The sequence below is a fragment of the Myotis davidii genome, unplaced genomic scaffold (assembly GCF_000327345.1).
Source record: "Myotis davidii unplaced genomic scaffold, ASM32734v1 scaffold31, whole genome shotgun sequence".
In the NCBI taxonomy this organism is placed as follows: Eukaryota; Metazoa; Chordata; class Mammalia; order Chiroptera; family Vespertilionidae; genus Myotis; species Myotis davidii.
In genome coordinates this window covers 1,737,994-1,749,259 of record NW_006283639.1, presented here as the reverse complement: position 1 = coordinate 1,749,259, position 11,266 = coordinate 1,737,994, and the positions used below count along the sequence as shown (strand labels likewise).

Sequence of the window (11,266 nt, the reverse complement as noted above, 5' to 3'; positions counted from 1 at the left end):
CTTTTTTTATCCTGGGCCAGCTTTAGCTCTGAGGCTTGGCTCCAGCTCTGAGGCCTCCACTGCTGAAAGAAGGCATCTGGTTTGTTTCGATTCTATAATTGAAACTCTGTATCAACTCCAGCTCTGATATCCTGGCTCGCTGTAAGCTGTCTTCGGGGGTTTTGTTTAGCTTCTATTTTTGTTACAATGTTCAAACTGCAGGCTGAGGCCTGCAGCGGCAGGCGGGAAACGTTGGAGTCCTCCGTCACTGAAGCAAGCAAGCCCCATGTTCATTTCAAGATTCCTGGCCACCAGCCGGCATCTTGGCTGGAAGTTAACTTGCATATCTCACTGATTAGCCAATGGGAAGGGTAGCGGTCGTACGCCAATTACCATGTTTCTCTTTTATTAGATAGGATGATGTACAAAAGTGGTGGAGAGGAGATAGTATTTGTTCAAAGTCACTCAGGTAGTTTATGACACAACTGGAAAGAGCAAATGTACTCTATTGTATTTGGCACACGTGTCCTATTACTGTTTCTCATTATCTTGCCATGAAAAACAATGCTCTCTCGTGTACATAATTCCAGTTAGTACTAAAGATGACAATATAAAAAGAGAAACTTCATATTGTTTTTGTAGAAGGGGGAAATGGGGGTCTGTAAGGGTGACTGCCACAAGGTTATGCAGCTGGTAAGAGGTTGAGTCCATTTCAAACCCAGGGCTTTGAGGATACTGGTTGTTTTAAACCAGAGGTGAGCTCCTCTGAATGGGTAGGTCTCCAGAAACATGACCAGGTTCTGGAATGTGCCCAGATTTCTGGTTTACATAAAAGAAGAATTGGTGTAGAAGAGAAATTCACCTCAAAAAAAGTTTTCAATGAGGCAGAATGGGTCTCATTCTATCCATTGCTAGATCATTCATATTTGAAACAAATATATAACACATACATGCTCAAATATATGTTACAATTGTTATAGTGCATGTATATATTAGCTAACTACATAATTAGGTAAATAGATTGATAGATAATTAAAAAGATGAGTTGACACCGTGTTATATCTTTAATTTTTGTGACCTCTGTGGAGCTCAGCTTTCCTATCTGTTAAGGGGATGGGTGGCTATTATATCATCTATCCAGCATTGTCATTTTTAGGATAAAATAAGAAAATGAATTTGAATGCACCATGTGATTCTTAAACCACTAAAGAAATAGAAATGATGATGGTTGATAAAAAAGCTGCTCCTATATTTCTGTTTCCAAATATAGCTAGAAACCAATATTTTGGTAGTTAAAAGTATGTCTCAGCTATGTCTTCAGCATTTGACTATTATATGAAATAAGTAGACTTTGAGAGATTTCATACCTGAACTTCCAAATGTGGAACTAGATTCTCTAATCTCACTTTGCATGAAATTGAGAAGAGGATTGTAAATATTTTTTTTAAATTTTTGCATACCTTGTCTTTAATTTTAAACAGTAATAAAACAAGCAAAACATACACTAATGCCATATAAATTGACTTAAATTATGCATAGTTACCCTCAATTCTAAATTTTCCTGTTTATTTGACTAAATGTTTTTTTTTTCCTTCAGAGCACCTTTTAAAAATAATTTATATTGAAGTTCTCAAACCTTTTCAGCCTCAATTCAAGAGGACATGGTTTTAACAGTGATAGTGGTTCTGAAGAATGGAGCTAAATACTAAATAAAGAGGCATTGAGATTCCATTGATTTTTGTGATGGTCTCTATTATAACTTATTTTTTATGTTTCATATAAGATTTCACTTTAAAATACTCATAAATTTTGGAGCCATACTTTTTAAATGAATAGACTTTAATTTTTAGAGACATTTTAGCTTCAAAGAATAATGAGCCTTGAGTATGAAGAGTTCCTATATACCACCTCAATTTACTCCTCACTCTGTTTCCACTATTATTAACATAGTAGAGGCCTGGTGCATGAAATTTGTGTATTGGGGGGAGGGCGTCCCTCAGCCCAGCCTGCACCCTCTCTAATACAGGACCCCTCAGGGGAATGTCCGACTGCTGGTGTAGGCCCAATCCCACAGTCGGACATGCCTCTTGCAATCCAGGACTGCTAGCTCCTAACCACTCGCCTGCCAGCCTGCCTGTCTGCCTGGGAACGTGGGCGGGCAGCTTCACCTAGGCCTGGCTTTGTCAGGAAGGACGTCTGGAAGACATCTGGTCTAATTAGCATATTACCCTTTTATTAGTATAGATTGTAGTAGTGTGATACAGTTATTATGTTTGATAAACCAATATAGATACATTGGTTTAATTAAGTGCCTTAGTTTATATGAGTTCTCTTTCTGTTGTACATTCTATGGGGTTTAAGGATATAATGACATATACTTATTAATTCAGCATAATACAGATCAGTTACATGGCCCTAAAATCCCCTATGGTCCACCTATTCATCCCTCGCCTCCTTCCTCCCTCCTTCCTCTCTGACCCCTGGCAAATACTGAGCTTTTTATTGTCTCTTTTTCCCCCCGCTTCTAGAACGTCAAGTAGTTTTAATCACAGTATTAGCCTTTTCAGATTGGCTTCCTTTACTTAGCAACAGGCATTTAAGTTTCCTCCATGTCTTTTTATGGTTTAATAGAGCATATATATTTGTCATAGACCATCTCTCTATTTTTTATACCATATTTTGGGATTTTTGAAAGTAGCACTATCCCATAGCCATAGGCAGTCCATTTCTGCAATTCTCCACTTTCCTATTAAATGACAATTGTTTAGTAGCAAACTCCATGTCTAGACTTTAGAAAAAGATAAGCAAAACCTGTAAGGTCATAATTATTTTCCTTAAAGGTAAAACTTACATGGCATTTAAATCCCATTTCAATTAAAATTATGAAAGTTTTTAGAATAGATGAACAAACCTCATAGTAATGCATTAGTTTGAATTTTGATTGACTCATCTGCCTGAATAAAGGTAGGCCCAATAGGCTTTTTCTAAAATAAGTATTTTCTCACTTAGATTTGCCTCTTTTTCTTCTGCCCTTAAACTGTCAATCTCTTTTTCCATAGTTCCACCAGCCTGTTTGTTCTCACCCTGAACATGTGTTTTGCTTCCTTCTAATTACATTAGAGTTATTTCAGTCTTCATCTGGAACATTGAATATTGATTAATCTATATAGTCTAAGCATGGATATAAACAGCCTTGTTTCCTGGACATTTTTATCAAGTGTTTTCCAGGCTTATACTTATGAGAATAAAATTCATGGTTATGGTTTTGGTAGGAGCAGAGTATGTTGTTAGGTTTTAGAAATTCCGCTATTGCTCTTTTTTTCATAGGTTGTTGCAAATGATCACAAGATACACCAGCCTCCTTTGCTTTGGTGGAAGGGGCCTTTTCCCTACTGAGTTCTCTGTATTTCCTGTAGCACACAATGGGCGGGCCACCACTCCCCTGGGCATCACCTATGAGTTGTTTTGCAGGTTCTGCCTTTATTTTTGCTCTATTATCTTTGTCCAGCCATAGAGGATAAACATTATTTTGAGATACCTTATTATGCTGAACTTAGGCTATTGGAATCATTCATGATAATTTATTCATTTGAGAGAGATTCCCATATTGACTTAAAACATATTTGTACTAAAATGGAGACAGAGCAAGTAACCTGTTTTCTGCCCTCGGGGGAGAAAGAACAAGCAATAGCTCTGCATAGAAGATACTTGAAAACAGGAGCTGATGGCATTTCTTGCTTTATTGTCACTTGTTCTACTTTATGATTTCTTTGAGACAGAGAACCTGTGCATTTACTTTTGAAGTTGAAAATAACTCAGGTTTAGATTATTCAACATGGACTGTGAGGATATGATGTGGGCTCTCTTGAATTCAGAAAGACAAACTGGATGTTCTCTCTGATACTCAGATTTTGGCCAAAGTGTGTGTGTGTTTGTGTGGGGGTTTTGTATGTGGCTCTTTCTTCCCAAAATTAAAGGCAAAGACTGAGAACTTTTTGAACACTGCTAATTTCTAGTTTTGGTTGTGATCATGCTGAGTTTTGCTAGAATCTTATTTTGGCTTTGCTTTCTGTGAAGAGAGGAAAGATAATGACAAGCATCGAGGCCCACATTGAACATGAAGAGGCTAATAAAGATTAAAGTAATGCTGAAGTGGCTAAAAGAAAAAAAGAACATATTAGTGGATATAGAAAAGCTTTTTATTTGGACAGTGATAGAAAATGATTCTAAAGGGGATGGATATTATACTATATACTGCAAATGCCAGTATAATGAAGAACAATTCTGTTCCCAAGTACTTTGTATTCATTATTTTTTAGAAAAACAAAAAGCACATACAACCCGTGAGGTAATTAAGATAAATAATTTAAGGAATTCAAGATAGTCATTAAGCATACACTGAAGTTTAGAACAAGCACAATTTTGCATTTAGATTTTCTACATGGAAACTTAGCAATTATGAAGAAAGTTCTCTAAAATATCCATCTTTGCTTTGGCATATGAGACAGATGTTGTATTTATTCTTTGATATTTGCAATAATATTGAATGACTTAGCAATAGTCACAGTGTATTCTGCAGAGTAGGATTGAGATATGCAAGTGTTGTTTGTCACTTTATTTATATATTCAAACTCACTAAAAATAATGCGTTTAAAACACTTTTGCCACATTAGAAAAACTTACAAATGTAAACTGGAAAATGACCTTTACCCATGATATTCTCTTGTTAATCCCTTTTCCTTAACCTAACTGCAATTGAGTTACTCAAGGCTCCACCCTTCAGATGGCAATTTCAGTTCTAGTCTTTTAGAAAAGTATGGCTCCAGGACTGACACTGTTCCCCCCTGGCAGCAGACCATAGTGCTTTTCCTCACCATCCCTATCACTGCCTACTTCTCCCAGCCATGCTATTCCTATTCATCACCTTGTCTATTCTGCACAAACACTTGATTCTCATGATCTGTTCCTTGTTTAATGGCTTTTCCCCATTAGTCTATATGAGTAACAGGGAATGTAAATGTGAACCAAGAGTCATATGCAAGTGACTGTCACCAAAGAGTCACATACCAGTTACTGTCACCTCTCCAGTCATGTGCCACACCTGTGTATACACTTGCATCAAACGGCCATTTCCCAAATAATTTCCACCTGTTTTATATTGGTTTCTAATATTTCCCTCTTCCTCATCTACATTAATAAAAGAGAAAGATACAAATGGACTGTACCTTCAGTACGCCCACCAGCCAATCAGGAGTGAGTATGCAAATTAATCCAACAAAGATGGTGGGTTAATTTGCATACACAGGCACCAAGTGGCTGGGGGTGGGATGCTTACGTAGTTGCCATGGCGACAACGCAGGCATTCTGCTCCTCCCCAGCTGTTCGGGGCCTCTGGGCATGCGTGGGAAGGCAGAAAGGCGGCTCCAGCCAATGCAAAGGCGGTGCTGGCAGCCCATTCTTGCACGAATTTTTGTGTATTGGGCCTCTAGTTAAATATATGGGGATTTTTGGGTCTCTGTCTAGATCAGGGGTGGGCAAACTTTTTGACTCGAGGGCCACAATGGGTTCTTAAACTGGACCGGAGGGCCGGAACAAAAGCATGGATGGAGTGTTTGTGTGAACTAATATAAATTCAAAGTAAACATCATTACGTAAAAGGGTACAGTTTTTTTTTGTTGTTTTTTTTTTAGTTTTATTCATTTCAAACAGGCCGCGGGCCGTAGTTTGCCCACGGCTGGTCTAGATGTTTATCTGCCAAATGATACAGTCCATGTGAAATCTGGGCCTAAAATGCTTTTCCCTCAGAAAAATATTCTCTGCTCTCAAAGTTATATGCACCAGTGTCCATATGTGAATATAATGATTTTTTAACTCTCTTCTTTCCATTAATTAATGAAGATGTTAAATAAAACTGGGCTTTGCAGAGGTCCCCAGGTCCAATTACCAGGTCTTTTTCTGAGTGGTTTGATTGCTGTTTATCATGATCTCTCTCTCTTTCTCTCTCTCTCTGTGTGTTTAGCCCTACTCATTTCTCAGCTGTTTTCAATTCCTGTGACAGTGCTCCTAAGCAAGTCAATTTGAATTAATTTCGCTAGCAAAATGCTTTATGGTTCTGAGTACATAATCCCCCTCTCCTACAGAGAAAAAAATATACTGTAATCATTCAGCATTCCTATTGATTATTTCCATTAAAGGCAGCAGGGGGAGAGAGAATGCTCAAGACTCCTCTGTGTTCGAGGTTTTTTGGAGGCTTTTGCTATTCATTGCCCATTCTCTATCTTTTTTTATGCCGCTCAGTGCTTGCATTAATGCCGAAAGTGATGGTCCAAACTGCTCAGCCTGAACCCTCTGTCCCCGGGAGCTTAGTTGTTCCCATCATTGTGACCTCAGAGCCCAGCACTCTTTACTCCAAATGACCTGATTTCTCTCTTCGTAACTCCCCAATTTCTACCTCGAGTGTTTAGCACAAATTAGTTGAAATACTCCACCTCCCACTCTCCACATAATCCATCTTAATGCCACCCATTTTTAAAAGCCCAGTTGAAGTTAAACAACATGAAACCTTTCATTACCATTCAGAAGGGTGACCCCTTCCTAGGCTGAATTGCTATAGCATTTACTGTGTATTGAACACACTAACAATTAGATATGTGTAGTATTACCTATTGTTTCTGTGAACACTGAGAGCTTCTCTAATGTAGAGACCTTTGATCTTTAGTGTGAGCATGCTGCTCTGTGCCTCCACTGTGAATTCACATGACCGACGGATACATAATTATGCATCTATATTTTTAGGAAGTGTTGGCTGCTGGATGTAAAGACCACACAGTTTTTGCTAAAAACAGAATAGTGAAAAATACATCAAAGTTTAGATTTAAAGGTTATCATTCATTTGGTGTCATGTAAGTCTGAGTCAAGAACATTTTAGTTATACAGTTTATTTTACCAAAACACTATTACATGTTTAGCACAGAGATTACTTTGAGAAACAGGACACAGTTCCTGTGCTCCACTATTCAAGTAGATATATTTTGAATGATGTCCCTTAGAGCTATAGAATATGCAACCTGCACAAACATATACACAGTTCTAGGGGCCTCTCTCCATTGAGCGCAATCCAGATTCCTAATTTTCATAGACATTTGCCTCCTTATAGGCAGTGTGGTTAACATGGAGAATTTGAAAGCAGCTACTCCAGTTCAAACTTTGGCTTCACTACTTACTGCATAAAGTGTAGCATTTAGTTATAAATAAATCTATAAATAATGTGTAATAATACTACCACTGCACAAATTTCATATAAGGATTTTAGTGATATAATGAGGCAATTTAGCACAATGCCTGGCTTATACTAAGGAGTCATTGTGATGTTGCTATTATTTTTTTGTCTTAGTTTTTGTTCTCAATTTTATTTCCCCCAAGAGGTACAATGTGACCATGATAGATGCATAAGGTCATTATGTCTTGACCATTATCTTATTCTCTTCAGTATATTTGAACTCAATTGTAGTTGAAACTTAAAGATGTGAAAATAGCGCTGGCTGGTGTGGTTCAGTTGGTTGGGCATCTTCCTGTGCCCTAAAGGGGTTGCAGGTTCTACTTTTGGTCATGCCTAGGTTTCCCGAAGGATTCCCAGTAGGGGGCATGCAGGAGGCAGCTGTTCATTGTTTCTCTCTCCCTTCTTCTTTTTCTAAAAATCAATAAAAAAATATTTTAAAAGATATGTGAAAATATACTCACTTGTTAAATAAAGCATCTAAATTAAAAAAAAATTGAGAGATTTTACTAAAAGTCACCTGGCACTTTTATTTTTAGCACATGTATAAAGTTTCCTAAGACAATTGTTTTCCACAATTAATAAACAATTAAAATCACACATTTCAATTTGTGAATCACAATTCACAAATCAAAACAGGAATGCACACTAATTGTAACAAGAAGCAAAAATTCACAGTGAAGTAAGGAAACAATTATCAAAATCAAAATTATTTATAATTTTGTAGATTGGTGGGTGCTATGGATTTTTTGTTCCCACCAAAATGTATGTGTTGAAATGCTAATGCCCAATGTGATGGTATTAGGGGGTGGGGCCTGTGGGAGATGCTTAGGTCATGAGAGTAGAGCCCTCTGGCATGGCTTAGTGCTCTTAAAAAAGAGGCTTCTTCCGCTGTGTGAGGGTACAGTGAGATGTTTGTGACCTGGAAGAGAGCCCTCACCCAACCATACTGACACCCTGACCTCAAAATCTCACCCTCCAGAGCTGTGAGACATACATTTCTATTGTTTATATCTATTGCTACCCAGTCTAGGGTGTTTTTATAGTAGCTTAAACATAGAGAATAGTTAACTTACAGAAATCAATAATAACTTAACACTCAAAATACCATTTTGTATACACCTTTTTAACATAGAACAGGAGTACAATGATGGCCATAACTGAATAAATATTCTTTATATTCAGAACAGATTGTTTTCCCGCATTTTCTCTTAAATAAGGTATGGAGAAATGTTTCATTGAAAAAATTATTAAAATAGAATGCTATGACTACCGGCTTAGTTACCAAGAGGTGTTGGAACTTTGTGAGCTGTCCAGATAACTGAAGCTGATTTAGTCAGGGGGTTTTTGTTTGTTTGTTTTTTATTGTGTTGGTCAAATTTTAACTGTTTTCAAGTAACAAACTCTCTTCAGCTAGCTTAAGAGAGAGAAAGGGACTTATGGTTAACTCAAAGAACACAAGGTCTATTGATTTTTTGAAATAATGAAACCAAGGAATTGAGCAAGCTCCCATGAACGAGGCAGTAGTCACCCTTTGTCTCTTTGGTTCCTGCTTCTAACTGGCCCTTCCTTCATTCATCTCTCTAGAAGCCAGATTTCTTTGCTTCATTTTGCCCATGGCTTTTCCACAATTCCAAATACGATATCATAATGTAAAAGAGCAACTCAGACTAACTGGGAATATTTGAAATTTCACATAGATTTTGAAGGGTTCCATTTGGTTCAGCTGTACATCACTGACGGAGACATCTCTAGCTGGGTTGGGAGAGGGGATACGATCACACAGCCTAAGTGTAGCTGTAGCTGTTGGTGACTATACCTGCTATAAGAAGAGCAGCGTTAAAAATAAGTTTCCGTGCTTCACCTCAATTACTGTTTCTTAGGAATTCTGATGAAACATTTCATTAAGTATGATGTTTTTTCATATAATGAAATTGGTTTAGTTATCAAAATAATTATTAATGTGAAATATTTTATTCTGAAAATTTGCAGCGAAATGAGTTGTTTTAGTGTGTAATTTTCATCGTGCCTAAAAAACCTGATCTCTAAAAAAATATGAATTTTTTATCCAGCTTTCAATAATTTTACTTGAGTGGGCTAATTGAGTTTTTAAAAGTTTATTTGATAATATTTAATTGGTCTACATGATTTATTTAAAATCTTAGTATTTCTTGTCACACTATTCTTAATTTTAGACTGTTGTCACTGATTTTACATCTTTTGGTTATTAGCATTCTTGTCTGTAACACAGATATCTCTGTGCCTTCATGCTGCTTTAACTGCATATCCCTGTCTGCATGTGGTTGTTATGAGTAGGCATAAAACTAATAGCAATCATCGCATTAGCTCATTGTTTCCTTAGAGTCCAAGAAAATCACCCTTGTGATTGCTGACCTGGTTCTGAAAGTCCCTCTGCTGCACCTAATGTCAAGTCTCTTCCTTAGAAGCAAATTATAGATACCAAAATATAGAAGCAAGAGAGGAAGGCAATCTTTACTATCGATTTTTACTATGCTTTGCTTATGTGGAATTTCCTTACATGATTACAACACTTATAAAATGTTATTATGGATATTTAATGCCATAGATTATGCATCTGTACTTATTCAGAAAATATATATTCTAATTCAGCTTTATTGCTTCACATTTGACCTAGGACACATAATGAAAACAGTGTATGTGCTTCATGAATGCCTAACTTAATCCTTCATGTATCCCACTCTACATCAGACACATCAGGGCAGGGCAGCTGCCACGGTGTCAGAGAAGTTTCATTTTAAACAGTTTTGCATAGTTGGGCATGCATGGGCTTTTAGTTGATTATAACATGCAAATATGTAATAAGCCAATGAATCACTGGCTCTGCTGCAATTACAAATTATTCAAATAATGCAAGATTATTCAGTTTGTGTCACAATTCCTTCCCAGTCTGCACAATTAAAGGTATAAGGATGAGCATAATCCCAAGAGATAAAGTCATTTCATTAAACAAGCTTTCCTGGTTTACTATTTGCTTTATTTTGATGCCAGATTGAATAATGGAATTTCTAAAAGTAATTAACAGTTGTGATAGTATATTGCATTTATATTACCGTGTGATTTTGAAATACTTTTACTTTCTTAAAATATATATATTAAGGTTATTATGACCACTCATAACATATATAATTTCAATATTAATGTCAGGAAAATTAATGTGGTTCCAAAAAGTAGCATTAGTATTTTAACCTGGAAGGTGAAAGGCAGATATCATGTCATCAGATGTTGATAGCGCTTTCTAGCTAGCCACAATCATCCGTGCAGCTTGTGGCAGTATTATTGATTAGTGCACTGAAGTTCATTCCTTACAATGCTATATATTGTGTGTCTTCCTCTGAAAGTAGAAATGAGAATAAGATACAATGTCATATATGCAAACTAGTAAAATATTGAAGATTTGAAGTTCATTCCTTACAATGCTATATATTGTGTCTCTTCCTCTGAAAGTAGAAATAAGAATAAAGATACAATGTCATATATGTAAACTAGTAAAATATTGAAGATCCTTTTATGTACCTTCTCCACATCTTCAAATGGAAAATTTAGGATAGCATTGTGAAAAATAATAATTGAACCATAGGATTTTATAGCTGGGGATCTTCATGGTCTTAGACAAATGTGGTCATTGTCTTCTAACATACTTTAAAGAGTTACCCTTTAAAGTGAATTTAGATGGTAAAAACTATGAAAACCACCACCACCACAATAGCAGCAGTAAAAATGACAACGAACTAAACTATAATGATAACAACATGAGTTCACACTCAGTTAAATTTATGAGTTGTTCCAAATTTACCTCAGTTGACACATCTATTAAAAATGAATTGTTGATAATTAATACCCATATTTTATGTTTTTATGGTTTTGACTTTGATTTAAAATCTAACTGAATAAACAATTATGATATATACAAAGGTGTAAACACTCATATTAGTCCATAGTTAGAATATGTGTAAATCTCATGAAGAAATC

General features: G+C 36.3%; 1 protein-coding gene across 6 annotated transcripts in view; it reads left to right on the top strand.

Moving 5' to 3' along the window:
* Positions 1-11,266, top strand: part of EPHA5 (EPH receptor A5) — a 309,529-nt gene that overhangs the window by 4,266 nt on the left and 293,997 nt on the right. The gene's annotated exons all lie outside the window — the stretch shown is intronic.